The sequence below is a fragment of the Nyctereutes procyonoides genome, unplaced genomic scaffold (assembly GCF_905146905.1).
Source record: "Nyctereutes procyonoides isolate TBG_1078 unplaced genomic scaffold, NYPRO_anot_genome, whole genome shotgun sequence".
Classification (NCBI taxonomy): domain Eukaryota; kingdom Metazoa; phylum Chordata; class Mammalia; order Carnivora; family Canidae; genus Nyctereutes; species Nyctereutes procyonoides.
In genome coordinates this window covers 1,051,669-1,071,255 of record NW_026575124.1, presented here as the reverse complement: position 1 = coordinate 1,071,255, position 19,587 = coordinate 1,051,669, and the positions used below count along the sequence as shown (strand labels likewise).

The 19,587-nt window shown below is 48.5% G+C and overlaps 1 protein-coding gene across 5 annotated transcripts in view; it reads left to right on the top strand.

Moving 5' to 3' along the window:
• Positions 1-19,587, top strand: part of FMNL3 (formin like 3) — a 54,445-nt gene that overhangs the window by 12,150 nt on the left and 22,708 nt on the right. The window lies entirely within an intron of this gene.

The window sequence follows — 19,587 nt, the reverse complement described above, 5'->3', positions numbered from 1 at the left end:
TCTGAAGGAATCAACAGCAGACTTAATTGTGTGATGACCCTTGGAAGGCAATGGATAGAGTTGGGGCTGATGAGTGACTCATTTTTTATTCTGTAAGCTTTTGAGTTGATTGAAAAAAAATTTTATAGTATGTACTCATGTATTTATTTTTCTTCTGAGGGAAGAGGAGGCAATAAAAAAAAACAACAGGGGAGAAGGACTCAACTTTTTTTTTTCTAAGATTTTATTTATTTATTCATGAGAGACACAGAGAGAGGGGCAGAGACCCAGGCAGAGGGAGAAGGGAGAAGCAGGGTCCTTGCAGGGAGCCTGATGCAAGACTCTATCCTAGGAACCCTGGGATTATGACCTGAGCCAAAGGCAGACACTCAACCACTGAGACACCCAGGCATCCCAGCACTCAACTTTTATTGCAAAGAAGAAAGTTCCTCTTTCTTATTCCCTGCACTGAGCCAAAAGAAGTGAGCAAGAGGGAGAAAGGACACCAGTGAGGTCAGCAACTGGCCACAGCCCATTCCCTGCCCTGTGCTGAGCTGGCACTAGTTTTTAGAGTAGAAAGAATCTTAGGAGATGCTCTTTTGCCCTGAGGTTGTATTTTAAATTCTTTAATGTAGGCATGATCTTGGTCCCCCAGACACAGCCTCATTGTGTATTTTTAGCCTTTTTTATTTCTAGGCCAGTGAAAGCTGCACCTCCAGCCTTAGCAGAGCTGTAGCAGGTGAAGTCAGCAAAGAGAATAAATGTGAGCTCTGGACTTCACTGCTGCTAAGTTTTTCAAAGTCAAGACCATTTAGCAGCCCTGACCCCCACGGAAGCCACATTCTCTAGATTCTTATCTCCCGGGAATACAGATAGCTAATCATTTTCATAGCTAACATTTCCAGGGCTAATGGTATGCCAGGCACCATGCAAAGCTCTTCACACATGATTCATTTAATCATCACAACTTTATGAAGTAATTTTATTATCTGCATTTTATAGATGAGGAAACTGAGGTCCAGGAAGGTTAAGTAGCTCACTAGGATCACACAGTAAGTGGTGAAGTTAGGATTTGAATCCAAGCAGTCTGACTCCAAGCCCCTGTTGTGAGCTAGGGTTTCCTTCTCTTCCCGGGGTCAGCTTCCTTTCCCTTGGTTGCTGCTTTGGAGGAGGGTGTGTAGATTATAGCCGAATATATGGGAGGCTCCAGGACAAGGCGTCCTTTGCTAAGAGGTGTGGTAGGAAGATTTGGGCTTTGGATTCAGTCAGATTTATCCCACTAGGACATGGGCTATTCAAGTGTTTTGGTTTTCAGTTTTTGGAGGGTTTTGTTTTATTTTGTTTTGTTTTACTTACTGTGTGCCAGCAATACCACTGGGTATACAGTGGTGAAAAGACAAATATCGCCTCTACCTTGGTGGAGTTTACAGGGAAAGACAGATTTTTTTTTTTTTAGATTTTATTTATTTGAGAGAGTGAGAGATTTTATTTATAGTGAGAAAGGGTACAAGCCAGGTCAGGAGGAGAGGGAGAAGCAGACTCCCTGATGAGCAGGGAGCCCAAAGTGAGACTCCATCCCAGGATCCGGGAATCATGACCTGAGCCAAAGGCAGAGGCTTAACTGACTGAGGTACCTAGGCACCCCTGGAAAGACAGATATTAAGCAAATAAATAATTAATTGCAAATTATGGTATGTCCTTGGGAGGCAAAGAACAAGTAGTTAGGAGAGAGCAATAACAAAGGCTCCCTCTAAATGAATGCCAGAAACAGCCTTGGAAGTTTATGAGCGGTTTTCTGCTTTCATTTCATTTTCCTTCCTTTCTTGATTTATTAAGGAAGTGTGTCTTAGGTGCCTGCTGTCAACACAGCGCTTTCCTGAGTACTTTGGAGAATACCAAGAAAGAGAAGACAATGCTCACTATCTAAGTTGGAGAGACAAAGCATATACCTAGAACTGTACTTTGAACAACCAGAGAATTAGAACAAGCGTGTGTCCTCAGATTGTCTACGAGACTCCTCATGTACCTCTCGTATACCTCAGTTATCTTATCCATAGCATGGGGATGCCCTTTGTCTTGCCCAGTCCCATCTGGGAAGACCAAAGGAGATCATGAGGTCACAGAGTGTCACACAGCTACAAGCACTGAAGTGTTGGTGAGTTAGGGAAGGGTCCCTGTGGCAGAGGATTGCCAATCAGGCGGTGCTCTGAGGAGGACATGGACTTTCATTCAGGTCTTAAAGGGGATAGCTGTAGATAAGGAGTGAGGACATTGTTGCAGGCCAGAGCTTAGGGGAGGAGGTTAAAGGGAAGAATGAGCCAGGCATGTGAGGGGCAGCCAGAAGCCCTGCTGCTGGGACAGAAGAACCCAGGTACAAACAGAGAGGTGAGCTTGGATCAGGTCAGAGGGGCAGTTGGTAGAGAGTTTTGTCTGAAGTGTCCCTGATTGCTAGAGAAGGCTGTGGAGGCCTTCCTGCCTGGGCTTTCAGCGGGGAAAAGAGATCGTTGGCAAGTGGTTCATGGCCATTCATGGGTTTGTTCCCTAAACTGAATGATTGACATATGGGAGAAATACATGGAGACCCAGTCCTTATAGGTTACAAAATCAGAATAATTTGATGTAAGCGGTAATGGATAGAGGATGATCCATATGTTATCTCTGAACTGCAGAAGTCCAAAAATTTAGAAGACTCCATTACTAGTCACCAAGTTTGGGGCTAATTCTTTCCTTTGCTAAATCTATTATGCCTTCCTTTAGGATGAAATGTTGTCTTGCATTGTATAATTTGTATTATTAACAATGGCTTGTTCGTGGTAGGTACCCAATAAGTGTAGCTCATTGTGTAGTAATAGTGTCCGGTGTTTGTGAGCCACTTTCTACCCGCTCATGTTTCCTTACACACTATTGGGGTAGAGGGTGGAAGGGTGGCCCCGCAGCCTCTTCCAGCTAGTCATCTAGGCCAGACTCCCGGGAGTCACGCTAAGCTGTTTTTCCTCCCACCTTCTCTCTGTATGTACTACCACTGCCATAGTTGGTCCTCATTGCTTGCCTGGTGTATTGTAGCAGATCCCTCTGTGGTCTCTCTACTCTGGTCGTGCGGACCCACCTGTCCTGATCCATCGTGTAGCCATATGTAAAGACCTCAGGGAAGGGTTTTCTAGGAAGAGAGAACAATCTGTGCAAAGCTGTGGAGTGGGAAGGAGCTTTGCACAGTTGAGAACGCAGAGGAGTGCCAGATTGATTGACAAGGTTGCTGGAGAGAGGTGAGCAGGGCCCCAGATCACGGGAGACCTTGTCAACTTTGGTGAGGAGTTTAGGTACTATTGTAGGTGGAATGACTTGATCTGCTTTATAGTATTAAGAGTTCACTATGGCTGCTGTGTGGAGAATTCTGGAATCTGGCTCCCCTCTGGGCAGCATGGTGGTCTGAGTGAGACCAGGGTCCTCCTCCTCACTCAACTTTGTCCACAGCACAGTGATCATACCCTCTGCCTTTTCAAGTTTGACTGGTGCTCAGTCCTCACTCCTCTACCCACCCTCAGGCCAGAAAGGGCAGTGCCTCTGCTAGGCTGGCCCCAGTGTTTGGCGTGCCTACTGGTGGCTTGAGCCTATAATTTGGCGGGTTGGCTGGTTACAAAAATAAAAAGTGCGACCTATAACTAAAGCTGAGTGGATTCAGTAAAGAGGGAGCTTTTAATTTGCAGAGGTCCTGGGCTGTATTTAAGTGGAGGAGAAATGTGTCTCCTCCCTATGTGCTGTTCCATTTTCTCCCTCTAGTACCTGCTCTGGGCAGGGTTGGGACTCATAGGTCTGCGGGTGAGCTGTGCAGGACTTTATTTTTTTTTATTTTTATTTTTTAAAGATTTTATTTGTTTACTCACGAGAGAGAGAGAGGCAGAGACACAGGCAGAGGGAGAAGCAGGCTCCATGCAGGGAGCCCTACGTGGGACTCGATCCTGGGTCTCCAGCATCACGCCCTGGGCTGAAGGCGGCGCTAAACTGCTGAGTCACCCGGGCTGCCCTGTGCAGGACTTTAGGGAGATATTTGGAGGGGATGTTGGGTCCAACAAAAGGTTGTAGGCTTCCTGTGAAGTCAGTATTATTCAGTCTTGTTTCTTAGGGATAGAAGTAGGGTCTTTAAATACTTGTCTTTTCAGGGCTCCTCAAGCTTGATTCTCTAAAGATTTCCTGAATCCACTCTATATGTTCTTGACTGGCAGAGAAATAAGAAATCTGGGCTGGGAAACTACAAGGAGCTCAGGGATTCCTTTTGCCTGTTCAGCCAGGCCTTTTTCAAGAGCTTTGGGACTCAGTGAATCTGGATTTGGATCCCGGCTCTGCCACTTATTATCTTTATGACCTTGGGCCAGTGCCTTAACTTCTTTGAGCCTTAGTTTCTTTATCTGTATAATCAGGATAATAATACCTAGCTTCTAGGGATTTTGTGAGGATATAAAGGATCCAGGGCAGTGTTTGGCATACTGGCCACTTAATAAATTTTAAGTAGAAATATTTTAAGACCACTAACTTCTTAATGTTATGGATCTAGTATTAAGGAGCCGAAAAAGAATGTTCAAGAAATTTGAATTACTGTTGATGGGTAGGGACTGGTTTTATGTACCACAAGTTGTCAAATCACTGAGCTGCATGCCACCCAGTCATCTCCTTGCTTTCCCAGCTGATGATATTGGCTTTGTCCTGACCTATCCACAGGCCTAAGGGCCTTTCAGAACGTGTAACCCTTGCCTGCTGTTTAGCACAATTTCATTTCTTGTACAGCCCTGGACATTAAAAGCCTTTTGGGGGATCCCTGGGTGGCGCAGCGGTTTGGCGCCTGCCTTTGGCTCAGGGCGCGATCCTGGAGACCCGGGATCGAATCCCACATCGGGCTCCCGGTGCATGGAGCCTGCTTCTCCCTCTGCCTGTGTCTCTGCCTCTCTCTCTCTCTCTCTCTGTGACTATCATAAATAAATCAAAAAAAAAAAAAAATAAAAGCCTTTTGGACTGGGGCATGTACCAAGGCCAGAATCGCTTGAATAGGCCTGCCTGGGCCAGATCCGTGCTCCTGGGACAGTAGGGAACTCTAGGGTGGTGGGGGCCGCTCTTAATGTGCCAGATGCAGACTGGCAATCAGATCACATACTCCCCTCTCCTTGATGCCAGCCTTAGAGGGAGGCCCAGATAATGTTCTAGAATAGATGGATCAGAGCTAACTGGGAAAGAGTGTCTTTATTTGAGCCTTATGTGTCCAGGATATGCTTGAGCCTCTTAGTTTGGACAAGCTTCTTGTTTGTGGTTGTGGTTATTTTGTTTTTACTTGCTGCTCAGCGGAATCAGCATCACACAAGCGCTCATTATCCTCAGGTCCTTGGCAGTCAGGGCACTTGGTGAATCCCTTGTGAAGTGCTCACGTCTGCAGATTATTTTCCAATGCATCTGGCATGAGTTCCAGAATGATGGTCCAACAGCAGCTATTACTTGCTTTGGGTTGGCTAATTACTGCTGGCATCGTGGGTGACTGAGGAATTAAGAATCTGTGCTTTTATGGGGCAACTGGTCCTGGTGAGCTCCCAAAGCAGTTATTTGTCATTTCCCCAGAGTATCCTTGTTTAAAGTTTTGAGCATAACCTCAGGAGGTGAGGGGTAGCCAGCTAGACAGGCTATGGTGGCATTTGGCTACTCAGTTGATTCTTTCCAAGAATTGTAAAGAACTCATCCAGTACCTGTTGCTGCAGATGCCCAGGGAAATATCAAGATGGTGTCATAACCGTATAAAAACACTATCAGTTGTTTCCGATTGTCTTGGGGGCAAGAGGGCAGACAGTTTACTCCATCCTTACTCTATGGCAAGGCAGGTGAAAAGATTCACATCAGTACTCTGGAGGGCCTGAGGCTGTGAACTGAGAACGGTTATGGTGTCATCTTTCCTGCCTGGAGAAGGGGTGGAAGGACCCAGTGCCAGCCCTGGGAGACTCACTGACTGCAGCCTAGCCTTCATTCACTCTGTAAGCATTTATTGAGCACTTAGAATAATGTTAAGTGCCAGAAAAGTAGAGATGACTAAGGCAGTGTCTGCCCCCAGGAGTTCAGTCTAGAGAGGGAGACAAGCACACGAAACATGTAATTGCAATATACAGCTTGGGAAGTGCAGTGCTAGAGATCATGCAGGAGCATCTGGGGAGCCCAGCGTAGAGGTGAGGCGGGGGAATGCTACCCTTACGAGGAAATCTGCGGCTAAAGGGAGAATTAGGAGTGGGAGAGACGTGTAGGCGAGAACGAGGATCGGGCAGAGGGGATAGCACGAGCAGAGGCAGCCAGGCGACGCAGAGCAGGCATGTCAGGAGTCCTCATGCAGATGCTCGCTCGAGGGTTGTTGGAGTGGGAGGCGTCAGGCAGATTGGTGGGCAGAGAAGTGAGCGTGGTCAGGGAGGCCTTGGTAGTGCCGCCTTGCTAGTGGGAGCCCGAGCCAGGGCTGGTATGGAGAAGCATGCAACAGAGTCCATAGGTAGTGACAAAAATTAAATGTGAGGGCTTTGACAGCTGGTTAGACTTGACATTGAGAAGATGAGGGGCAAGAGAGGATTTCAGGATGGCACCCAGATTTCTAGCTTGCTAGATCAGTGAGATGGGGGTGCTACTAGTTAAGAGAACACAGGAGAGAAAATAACGTTGAAGGAAAAGTGGTGAGGCCGGTTGGAGGCGTGTGAGGTCTCAGAACCTGGGGACATCCAGGTGGAATGTCTACCAGGCAGTTGGCTATTTAAAGCTGAAACTCCAAGGAGAAGTCTGGGATAGCAATTAATACTTGACAATTTTCAGTGTCTACTGGTCGAATAAAATTGGGGGCCGAAGCATTCTCATACCTTTGTCTCCGTCCCCACAGACAGTATGGCCCTTTGAGTGGCTGGGAGGGCGTGCACTCCCACAAGGCAAGGACAGACTTGCTAGGAAGAGTGGTTAGTCGAGGGGGCCAAGCTTAGAGATTTGTGGTAGAAATCAGACCTCAGGTTTGCGGACTGCAGATTTAACCTGAGGAAGTCAGGAGATAATGGGGAAATGAGGGATTTGAGACAAGGAGGAACACTAAAGGTAGCTTAGCCAAAACTCCGAAAGGTTAGAGGAATTGGAATTGTCCCAGATCACTCGGCAGGGCACCTTAGTGACTCGTTTGCATCTCCCCAAATTCTGGTCCCAGCTTTCTTTTTTTTTTTTTAAGCTTTTATTTATTTATTTTTATGTCTTTTAAAGATTTTATTTATTTATTCACGACACACACACATACACAGAGGCAGAGGCAGAAGCAGGCTCCCTGGGGGACTCGATCCCAGGATCCCGGGATCACGCCCTGAGCCCAAGGCAGATGCTCAACCACTGAGCCATCCAGGCATCCCGTGGTCCCAGCTTTCCTGTGAATCTACTGGGTGGCTGTTGGTGTCTCCGTCTTTTTTTTTTTTTTTAAGAATTATTTATTCATGAGAGAGACAGACAGAGAGAGAGAGAGAGAGAGAGAGAGAGAGGCAGAGACACAGGCAGAGGGAGAAGCAGGGTCCATGCAGGGAGCCCGATGCAGGACTCAATCCCGGGTCTCCAGGATCACGCCCTGGGCTGAAGGCGGCGCTAAACCGCTGAGCCACCGTGTCTCAGTCCTATCTTTCCAAGGGGAGTATGTGCAATTGCTGTAACCTAGAGAGTTAAGAAACATATAAATATATTTAACCTATACTGTTCCACTACAGCATTTACTCTCACTTTTATGTATTCTAAAGGACTATGAGACCGTATTTTGAATGTATCCTTAGAAGTTAACTCAAGTCAGCTGAGTCTCCTGGAGTAGCTCACCCCAGTTACCGTTTATTGAGTCCTTCTCCTGGGCCAGGTACTGTGCAAAATCCTTTTCGTTCATTTGTCCCTTCACTTCTTAAAAGGGGTAGATACCATAATCCACATTTTATAGATGAAGAAACTTAGGTTCAAAGAAATTTAATAACTTTCCCTCTGTCTCATAAAAAGTACCAGGCTTCAAATCTAGGTCACCCCTGATTCCAAAGTCCATGCTGTTATCCATAGCCCTCTGAATGTTTAAAATGCCATTCATATATGAGGGAATTGTCACCGCATGGTGTTCAAGAAGGCAATGCCCTTGTCTCTTTGCCCTGCATGGTCTCCTTTGTACTCTGAGACAGAAACCTTGAACTTTAGGTGTCTGGCACACCTTGTTTAGCTGGTTTTATCCCAGTTGTGCTGGACAGGGAAGTACTGTTTAATGATCAACCAAAGCCAGTCAGACAAATCCAGATGGACCTTCCCAAGTTAGAAATGGAGATTTTTTTTTTTTTGGTAAAGAGATGGCAGGACATGGTAGAAAAAAAAAAAAAAAAAAAAACCATGTCCTGGCAACAGTTACGTTGGAGGCCACATATCTGAATTTGAATCTGAGTTTTGTCATACCAGTCTGTGTGATCTCGAGCCAGTTGGTTTCAGAGTCTTAATTCTCTCACCAGTTAAACAAGCATAACATTTACCTGCAGTGGTTATCGAAGGCAGTAAGGCAGATTAGGTGAGAAAAGTGCCTGGCGTGTAAGAGATGCTCAGGAACGTTCAACTCCCCATCTGTAGCCTGCAGTGAATTTGTTACTTAGGGGGCCAGATGTCGCAAGAAGCAGAGAAAATTCAAGGTCTCTTTGGTCATGGGGTGGGAACTGTCAGAAGGCTAACTCCAAAGAGATTTTGTTGTTGTTTTCCTAGCTGGATGATCAAACGAGACCTAAAAGATCTGGGACATTTACAGATGAAATTGGGGTGTGAGCACCAACGACGGTGTGTCAAGCTCTGGCCTTACTTAAAGGCACGAGAGGGACAATGTTGGGAAGAGAGCAGACTGGGGTCATTATTGTTCCTCTCCAAAGAGGACAGGAGCACTGAACCACTGAGGACAGACCTACATGTGAGAGCAATTGAGAAAGAAGAGGAGACAGAAATCTTGTGGTGCCTCTCTCCAGCGCATGTGACTTGTGATGGACGGACGTGCGCCCAGTGTTGGGCCTCAGTTTATCCTTCCAATAAAGCAAGAGTCCCACATATAGTCTGGAAGTAGGAAGGGATTCATTAAGTTTTATGGTTTGATAATAAGCTCTTAGTTTTATAATGAGAAAGCCAGAGCTGGGTCCCTCGCCAGTGTACTGGGTGAGATGGAGTGCTGCCCCCAGCTGGCCTCTGCTGCCCACATGGGTGGCCCAGTGTCTATGGAACTTCTTCTGGGTGCCAGACATTTTTGTCTAGGAAAAGTGTGTTCAAGGCAAAGTCCATCCCCTCACAGAGCTTACAGTGTAGTTTGGGAAATAACGCAGAATGTGAAGGGTGAATAACAATATGAGAAGTGATTTTTCCATGACATCCTGTAATTAAAGGATCTAGCACAGTGCCTGGCCCAGAGCAGATGTTTATAAACTGCAATTTCCCCATTCTTTGTAAATATATAAGAGTTACCACAAAGCAAAACATGTCTTCCCGTTGGCACAGCGTGTAGTACATAAAGGTCCCCAAAGTTGTTGAAGATGTGATTGAATATGATTGTCAATAGGAGATGAAGGTCAGTAAACCTCATGCAAGTTCTGAGGAAGGAGTGTGTGAACTCTGGGTAGTTTGGGGAGGTTCCATGAGGGAAGTTGATCTGGAAGGATGTGTAAACTTTGAAAAGGCACAGAGAAGGGCTAATATAATTCATTGCCTCATTGTGTGAGGTTACAAGCTCAGGCTTTGGAAGCAGACCTGGGTTCAAATCCCAGCTCCAGTACAGATTTGCTCTGTGAATCTGGCCAAGTTCCACAGGCTTTCCAAGCCTTTGCTAACTCAGCTATAAAACGGGAGTAATGGGGATCCCTGGGTGGCGCAGCGGTTTGGCGCCTGCCTTTGGCCCAGGGCGCGATCCTGGCGACCCGGGATCGAATCCCACGTCAGGCTCCCGATGCATGGAGCCTGCTTCTCCCTCTGCCTGTGTCTCTGCCTCTCTCTCTCTCTCTCTCTCTCTCTCTCTCTCTCTGACTATTTTTTTTATCAAAAAAATAAATAAAATAAAATAAAATAAAAAAATAAAACGGGAGTAATGATAGTCCCAACTTCATGGTGTTGTTGTGAGAATGAAACGAGGTAATTCATAGAGAGCTCTTATCACAGTTCTGTGAATAAATGGTAGCTTTTGCCATTATTACTATTTTCATTTTAATAGTGGTATCATTATTATCCTATTCATGGCCACCTACTTACCTTAGCCCCTAAGACCCTTTGTCTTCTGACTGTTTGCTGCCTACTCTAATTTCCTCCTATACACTGTCATTTCATTACTGCAAATCGCTTAGGGACTTCTGGACTTTTTATGATGCTTTGAGCTTCCATGTCATGGAGCTGCTGTCTCCTTGCCTAGAATATCACCATCTTCCCTTCCTTTATTGCCATTACCTGAATCCCTCCTGCTTGATGTTTAAGACTAAATCCTTTTTTTTTAAGATTTTATTTATTATTATTATTATTATTATTATTATTATTATTATTATTTTATTTATGATAATCACACAGAATGAGAGAGAGAGAGGCAGAGACACAGGCAGAGGGAGAAGCAGGCTCCATGCACTGGGAGCCCGACGTGGGATTCGATCTTGGGTCTCCAGGATTGTGCCCTGGGCCAAAGGCGGGTGCCAAACCGCTGCGCCACCCAGGGATCCCAAGATTTTATTTATTTATTCAAGAGAGGCACAGAGAGAGAGGCAGAGACATAAGCAGAGGGAGAAGCGGGCTCCCTGTGGGGAGCCCGACACAGGGACTCAATCCCAAGACACCAGGATCACGCCCTGAGCTGAAGGCAGACACTCAACGACTGAGCCACCCAAGTGTCCCAAGACCAAATCCTACAGGATCTCTTCCAGGAAACCTTCCTTGGTTTCTCTGTCCAATTAGATGTTGCCTCCCCGGGCTTGCACGGTGCCATGTGTAGCTCTCTCACAGCAGCACTGCTTACACTGACCCATGGTCTGCTTATCACCTTGCCCTCTGGATATAAACTTCCTGAATGTAGGGATACTGCCCTATTTATTTTTATATGCCCAGCTCCTAACTTAGTGCTTGGCATATAGTTGTTTTCCAGCTAAATGTTGAATGAAAAACCCCAACAAAGAGCATAGCTAGCATTATATGTAACATTTACTACCTAGGTTCTGATTTAAATGCTTTACATAGGGGATCCCTGGGTGGCTCAGCGGTTTAGTGCCTTCAGCCCAGGGCCTGATCCTGGAGTCCTGGGATCAAGTCCCACATCAGGCTCCCTGCATGGAGCCTGCTTCTCCCTCTGCCTGTGTCTCTGCCTCTCTCTCTCTCTCTGTCTCTCTCTCTCTGTCTTTCATGAATAAATAAATAAAATCTTTAAAAAAATAAAATAAATGTGTTACATAGACTAAATACATAAATAAACAAATAAATACTTTACATATGTTAACGTATTTAATCATCATAACAACCCTAAAAAGGAGATACTATTTCTGCCTCCACTTTACAGATAAGGACACTGAGACTCACAGAGATTAAATAATTCTCCCAAGGCCACATAACTAGAAAGTGGTAGAGTCAGGATTCCTGCCAGAGCAGTGTGGCTCATCAGTCACTGCTGTAAGTACACTCTGAGGTTGTGATAGGATATTTAGTGGGTGTCCAAGAAAAGGTGAGGTGACATTAGCCATAAGTCACAGCTCTCTGAATGTATTTTTCAAGGCATTGGTAAATGTGTGGAGATACTGTTGGCGGGGGTGTGTGTGTGTGAATCTTACCACTCTAACTTATGAAAGATTTGCTAGATCACCTATTTTGAATTGGAGAGGCCTTGCTGACAGTTGGGAATGATCTCTCTAGGGTGTCATGGAGCAGAACACTTAAGCATAGGAGGAAGAGGAGTATCTGAATGGGGAAATTCAACCTGCCCAATCTTTATTGAGCACTACAGTGTTAAATAATCTGGTAGTCATCCCTGTGCTTGGGAGCGTATGGTCTAGGAGGCTCTAGGATGAGTCTGATTAAAGAGAAGGGCAGAGGAGTGGCTCAGATTTATGGCATGAACTGAAGGACAGACTTGAAACTCAGAATGAGGAGTGGGAGTTTGCCGAGGGAGACACAACATGTAAAGAAAGTGATTTGGGCTACAGTAGATAAAGCAGATTACCTGAGAGAGAGGCCAGAAATAGAAAGGACAACATGAGGAGTTGGATAATCCCCTCCAAAAATAAAGAGAGGTCGAAAAAGAACTTGGTGGTAGAAGAGGTAGTAGCAGGAGCAGTTACTTATTAAGCACCTGTACGCGATTCAGGAAGGGATAAGGCATGGCCTCTACCCTCAAGGAACTCATGTTCTAGTTGTGAACAGAGGAAACATCCCCATGAAAGACACTGTATGGAACACATTTAATTTGGGTTGAGGTCCATGGTATCAGTGACCGGGTACTTTCCTTCTTGTTGCTTCATCCATCTGAACTTCATTTCCAAGGTTACTTCATGGTTCAGAATAGCTGTTGAAGTTCCAGCCATTACCTCTGCATTTCAACCAGCTGGAAGTGGAAAGGGGGAAAGAAGGGTGTGCTCCCTCCTTTTAATGACACTTCTCAGAAATCGTACACACTACTTCTGTTTATGTCCCACATGGCTACACAGCCATACCTAAATGCAAGGGAAGGTGAGAAATACATTAGCTGCCAAGTGCTCAACTGAACATTGGGGTTCATTGCTAAGGAAGTTGAGGAGAAGAAGGTGGGGAATACCAAGGTCCCTGCGATATCATTCTTCACATATGATTGGGCTTTGGAGCTCAGAAGAGGGGCTGATTATTTTAGGTTGAGTTGTCACAGAACTGATGGATTTTGAGTCAGTAATAGATAGGGATTTGGGAGATTTGGGGAAACATCAATTACAAGCAACTCCTATGGCAAGAGTGGCTATTCCAGAAGAGAGTCCCAAAGAGAACAAGGCTGGTCAGAGATGCAGGGGCCAACCTGGGAGACAGTCTTACCTTTGAAGCTCTTTCTTATTTTAAGATGCTAAGAAGAGGGGATCCCTGGGTGGCTCAGTGGTGTAGTGCCTGCCTTCGGCTCAGGGCGTGATCCTGGAGTCCCAGGATCAAGTCCCACATCAGGCTCCCTGCATGGAGCCTGCTTCTCCCTCTGCCTGTGTCTCTGCTTCTCTCTCTCTCTCTCTGTGTGTCTCTTGTGAATAAATAAATAAAATCTTTTTTTTAAAAAAAAAAAAAGATGCTAAGAAGAGCAGGCCAAGGAGTGCAGGGTTGTGTGTGTGTGTGTGTGTGTGTGTGTGTGTGTGTGTGTGTGTAAATGATAAGGAATCAGAAAAGATTTCTGAATTGAAAAGAGACATGATTTATCTTAGGTGCTGAGAAGTTGAGACATTTCATCCGTGTGCAGGTAGGAAGGAAGGGAGGGCTGGAAGTAGGGATGCTAGCTGGAAGTTTATCCCAAAGTGTTAGGAGTAAACAATGAGGGTCTACTTAATGGTGACAGTGAGACTGGAAGGGCTGGAAGGGAGGGTATGGATGAGAGGCCCTGGGAGAGACACGTATAGGGTCTCAGTAAGCAATAGGCTGTGGTCTTGGGGGGAGAGAGGAAAACCTTTGGGTGGTGTAACCGCACAAACATTGTGTCCTCTGAGAGGTAGCACTGCCTCTCAGGGCTCCCCAGGCAGGAGGGGAGAATATGAGGAGAAGTGGGGACCTTGGTTGGCCACAGGGAGAATGTGAGGCTCTGCCCCAAGCCTCCTTAGCTTTGGAAATCCGGCTGCCCCCAGCAGAATAGTTTCCATTCTGCGTAACTGGGGAGTGTGTGGGTCTGGCTAACCGCGAGGAGGGGCTGAGGAGCCAGCAGACAGATCAAGTTGCTGTGGCAGTGGCATTTTAGCGAGGGCCTGGGGGCTCAGTTGGGAAGAGCTACCTTGAGTTCCTCTATCTGAGCTCGTGGGCTTCTTGACTGAGTAGGCCAGAAGGGATGTCCCTGAGCTGGCATGTGGGGGCCCCTTACCTACAGAGGTTATCTGATACCAGGTATGAGGCCGACAGTGTGGCAGAGGTAGAACTGGGGGGTTTGCTGGCATTGGGGAGATGACCAACTTCCTTTGCCTTTTCAGGATCCAATGGAAGGGTCCTCCAGGGTGAAGAAGAGGCCTCTGGGGGTACAGTTGTATTTGGAAAAAAACTACCTCTTGGATTGATGCTGGCCTTCTAGGGCCTCTCCTTCATCTGACTTCCCTGGTGTAGGTTGCAGAGCTCAGCCTGAGACATCTGGTGAATCCATCGCTTTTTCCTCCAGACTGTTCAGGGACTTGGCCCATGACTGCTCAGCAAGTCATTTCTGGTTATAGAGTCATTGGTGACCACAGAAGCACGTTCTCCAGACAGGGCTCTGAGCCTGTGAAAGCTGGCTTTCCTCTGGCAGTTTGTCCCCAGAGTGATTAGCTCCAAGTAAACAAAAGCAGCAAGCTAGACCTAACACGACAGACACTGAAGTCAGGGCGCACCCACTTTTCCGATGTCTGCTGTCATGAGGTATCCCAGCAACTTTCCCATGAGTGTAACAGGGCAGCCCAGGCCTAGATGAAACTGTGTGTGGCTAGAGTTATGTTGCACACCAGAGCTCCTGTGCAAGGGGGTTGCGGCTGGAGGGAGATGAGGAACAGAGGGGAACTGTGGAACCGTGGGGTTTGGCAGCACCAGGGCTGGAGGCCTGGAGCCCACCCCTTCCTATCCTTGAACTCTCCAACGTGCAGGGGGCTGAGTGAAGCGCTTGCCCCGAGTCCATCACAGATGGGAAGGGCTACCTCGCCCTCCAGCTAAGTGTCCTACACCCAACTGTCTAGTGATTGCCTTTCTGCCCCAGGATACGGTTCTTCTCCTGGAACCTTTCACAGTTGGCTCTGGCTCATTCCAGGCTGTCTCAGGTGATCGTCTCCAAACCTAAGGTCTAGAAAGAAGGATGCGAGGGAGGTAGGCCAGGAGAGCCGTGCTGAGCTTCATCTCCTGGTTGGCTGCAAAGCCAGGCGTGGCCTGGGCCCGTGGGGGCCGCAGTGAGACCTGGCCTCCTATCCATTCCGTTTCCTCCCCTGCACTACTCCCGCCAGTCACGGGACTCGGGGGAAAGAGTGGGGGTGTTTGGGGGGTGCTCTGCTTCCCGGCCCCGGCCCTTCTGAATTTTAGCTCTTGGATCTTTGATCAAACCCTCTGATTTTTTTGATTTCCTTTGGACAGGGTTCTAGTTTGGGGGTGGTGGGCAGTGAGGAGGAGCTGTGCTGAAAGGAGCTAAACAGTGACGCAGAGGCGGCAGCGTAGGCCGTGGGCTGGGCCAGCGGCTGCCGTCTGGGCGGGCTGGGCGGAGGGCTCCCGCCCTGCACCCCGGCCAGCTGGCTTGCGTTAAAGCACTGGCTGAAAATAACTCTCATTGTCTGGGAGCTGCTACTGCAGCGGGGCTGGCGGTGGCCGCCAAGGGGGCCGAGGCGGCAGGAGCTGGTGCCTCCTACCTCCCTGGGCTCTTGCCCTTTGGGAGCAATGGCCAGCTGGCCACAGCTGTGCCTACTGCCCACCGGTAGAGATACTGGAGGGCAGGCTGGGCCCCTCCCAGCGCTCTGTCCTTTTGGCAGCCGGGCCGGGCCATTGTGCCTGGGGTTGCTTGCTTTGCTGTTGACTTGGGCAGGGATGTTGGGTCGTGAGGGAACGCAGGGCGGGAACGCAGGGCGGGAGCGCAGTGCTCCGGCTCCTCCTGCAACGGTCTCCGGGCGCCCGACCCTCGCGCCTCCTCCCCACATTCCACCTCTGTCCATCTGTACAATGGGCTGAGCCGGGGTGCCCGAGAGGACTCGTTGGCTGCTGTGGCCAGGCGTTCTGCAGCATGTGGTGCCCAGGACGGTGCCTCATTTCGTCTCTGGGGAAGTTCTAGGTTCAGCTTCCCAGGCTCCCCACCCCTGTGGGCTGAGCACGGGGGACTGGGCCTTCCCCACGTGGGGGAAGTGTCAGCCACCATGGTCTTGGTGGGGAGAGAGTTCCGAGGGGGAAAACACTAAGAAAACCAACTCACATTCTGTATTTGCTCAGAATAAACAGTCCCTGCCCGCCTTCCCTAAAGCCTCCAGAATCCCCTTCGAGGGAAAGTTTCAGAATCCCTCTCCCTGCCGCTCAGAGGAGCTATGCCAGTGTTCTCTGTTCCTAAGATTCATGGGGAGTGACTGCGACCAACAGAAATAGTTGGGAGTTTTTGGTGGTTCCTATTTCTGTTGGCTGGGTTTTCCCCAGGCCCGGCCCAAGGAGACGGACAGAGTCAGGGGTGAGTCCCAGAGCAGAACCCACACCTTCGAAGGAAACTCCAACCCCACCGGCATTTCCCTTCCCCTGCGATGGGAAGGAAGTGAGGAGGGGCTAACTGGCCAGGGGTACAGGGCAGGAAAGGGAAGGGAACCTCTGTGACCACAGCCACCTCCCTCCTCCTTGGCCTCACCGGGGGCTGACAGGGGTCAGGTGGGGAGCAAGGAAGACTTGCTCCCCCAGAACCCAGGAAGGGGTTAGGCACTGAGCAGGGCTCCATGCCTGACCTCAAACTGGCAGTAAACCAGGACAGCCTTGCTGGAGAAGCGTCAGGCCCACCCCTTTCTGCTGCTTCCCGTTATAGGTTTTTATTATTAGATTTCTGGCTGGTTCCTCAATGTGAGTTCATCTTCCCTGTCTCCTCCCATCCCTCCGGGGTCTCGCTCCTCAAGGATGTTGGTATTTAATTGCTTCCTAGTCTTAGGGTTGATGGGGGGGTGGTGAGAGGTGGGGGCAGGTGCAAAGGACGGCTGTGTCCTGAGTGGTCGAGAAGCAGCCCTGAAGGGGGGACAGAGGCAGAGACAGAGGCAACCCAGAAGCAAGAGGGGTCCTCGGGGTGTCAGAACATCACACGGGATTTTCAGGAGGAAGGGGAAGGAAACTGAAGAACACCCACAGCGTCCCAGACACGTACGGCTATAAAATATTTATCATTTAATCCTCATAAAACCCTGTGAAGTAGCGAGATTATCTCCATATTATGGATGAGCTCTGAAGAGCCCAGTGTTGATCTCGGTCTCCCTGACTCCGCATTCAGGGCCTCTGCTCCAAGACAGCTGTGTCCCCTTCCTGTTCTGCAAGGGTTTGGGGGAGGAGGTAGCAAGAACTTAGCCGAGCTTCTTGGATATAAACCCAGGAGAGGTCACTGTCTCTGTGGAACCACTGAACAAAAACGTCAAGGAAACACACCTTTGACTGAGACCGGCACGCGTCGGTGTGTCCCCTGGCTGTGCCCAGAACGCAGGAAGGTGTCCTTCCTCGGGACGTCGGAGCCCTGCTGGACTCGCGCACATCATCAGGTGGCTGCAGAAGCCCTAATGCCCTTGTGTGGCAAGGAGAGAAACCCGGGCGGGTGGCTTCCACCCTGCAGTCGGGGACCAGTCAGTCTCTTGGGAGGGTGCTAGAGGCTGGGGGAGTTCCCCCTGTACCCACTTCCTTCCCCGTCACACTAGGGCCCCAAAGAAACAGAAACCAGAAAGTGCTGCCCAGATCTTTAGACTGGAGGTTGCGGGCTTGTGGTCTGAGCTGATTCATGCTTCTGCTGCCCCTGTCCATACTCCCGGGAGGGGGGGATCTCTCTGGGGCATCTAGAGTTTTGAACCCTGATGTGCCTCTTCCATGCTCTTAGCCTAGGGTTCCTAAAGGGGGTGACTTTGTTCCACCTTCAAAGTCCCCGGGGCACCAGACATTTTCTTCCCAGTTCACCTGGTGGGGAAGCATGAGGCTGCAGCAGCTGATAGTGGGTGGCTGAGGAAGTTGGTGTAGACAGGATGTGATGTTTGCCATGGTAGCGACAGCCACCCCCCACCCTTCTCTGCCTGTCACTTTCTTCCAGGGGAGACAACTATTTTCTATTTCCATGGCACAGACTTGGGAGAAATGGGCAGAAGACATGAAGGGCTCGAGATGTGCAGAGAGCCAGAAGCAGGCCTGAGGTCTCACTTGGGCTCAGCTAGCAGAGCAGCCTGGCTGTGGTTAGGAAGGAGAACTTGGTCTGTGCTCACCTTCAACTTTAGGGTCCCTGTTTTGTTGTAGTCTCCTGTCCCTGGGCTCCTCTCCATACAGACATGCTGAGAATGGCCCTCAGCCAAGTAGTTTCAGAGAGAACATTCGGGAATGTATTTGCCCAGCCAGCCATCCCTACTGCATCAGCAGTGTGGGGGGACTTGATTAGCCCCTCTTTCCTGCAGGACTTCAGGCAGGCTCTCAGGGCCGCAGAAACTGAAAAGGGGGTGTGATGGGTGATCCTCTTCCCCTTCTGTTCTTCTCTTCCCTGAGCACTGAGCAGAAATCCCAGCCATACTCCTCTTTTGAGCCATAGTGACCAGGTTTCCAGCCAGAGCTTGGCCCGTTACTCAGAATCAAGATGTCTTAACCTTAGCTTTATTGTCCACTTACTGTCCACTAGGTGCCTATCACAGTATTAGACATCATCAGGGGTTGGAGACCATACAAATAGATGGGAGGGGCTAGATGAGTGTACAACTAGTTTAATCCCATGCACACAATTCGTGTCCCCAGGGATGACGATGTCAAGGAGTGGGTAGATATAAACCCAACGGCCGTACTTAGGTGACCAGGGAGTTAGAGCAGGACATGGAGCTGTAGGTAAGGGAGAGAAAGATGAGAGGAAGGCCTTCCAGGTGGCCTGCAGCGTGCTGGGGGAAGAGGCTGGATTCGTGGGAAGTCACGTGGGTTATCAGACAGCTATGACACTTCAGGTAGGAGAACATATTTGATTCAGGAGTATGGGGTGAGGGGCAGGTACAGGGATCTGCCTTTAGAGGCAAGAGCTGTGACCTACAACAAAGGCAGCCACACTGGAGAGAAGCTTGGGTGGGTGGGGATAGAGGAGGGGAAGGGAGGGCTACTGGCCTGGGTAGGGCTAGCCCATGGGCACCTTGACTTCCCTTGCTCGTACCCACTTTTATTTCTTTATTCATTCTGAAAACAGTAGTGAGCAAAATAAAATGACTCCTGGACTGTCCTTCTGCATTCTAGGTTAGAGTGTCTTTCAGTTCCAACCTTGGAACACTTAATTGTGTTTTATTAATTAGGAAGTATGTCAAAGTGATGTGCTACTAATAATTAAAGTACTGAAATCTGATAAATTATTTCCTTTAAAAAGTGAGCCTTTATCTTTATGCTGATGTCCTTCCCCTCATGTATTTGTATCCTGATATGGGGCGAAGGGCTAGACTTGTAGCATCTACACAGGCTGTGGCTGGCTCAGGATTCACCTGTGGTTGAGTATGATGTGGGAAGGCCGTGCATCTCTCAGGCCATGGGGGAAAAGCAGGTTGAAAGTTGCTCTTGTAAACGGGTGGCTTTCCAACTTTTTTGCCCTGTCCCATGTTAAGAAACACATTTTATGGCAGGACTTGTGTGTGTGCACATGTGTACACATATACTTAAAATGCAAAAGAAACAAAAGCTTCATGAAACATTATACTTCCTACTTGTAGTGATTTCTAGTATCTTCTAGCCTCTTTTATTTTAATC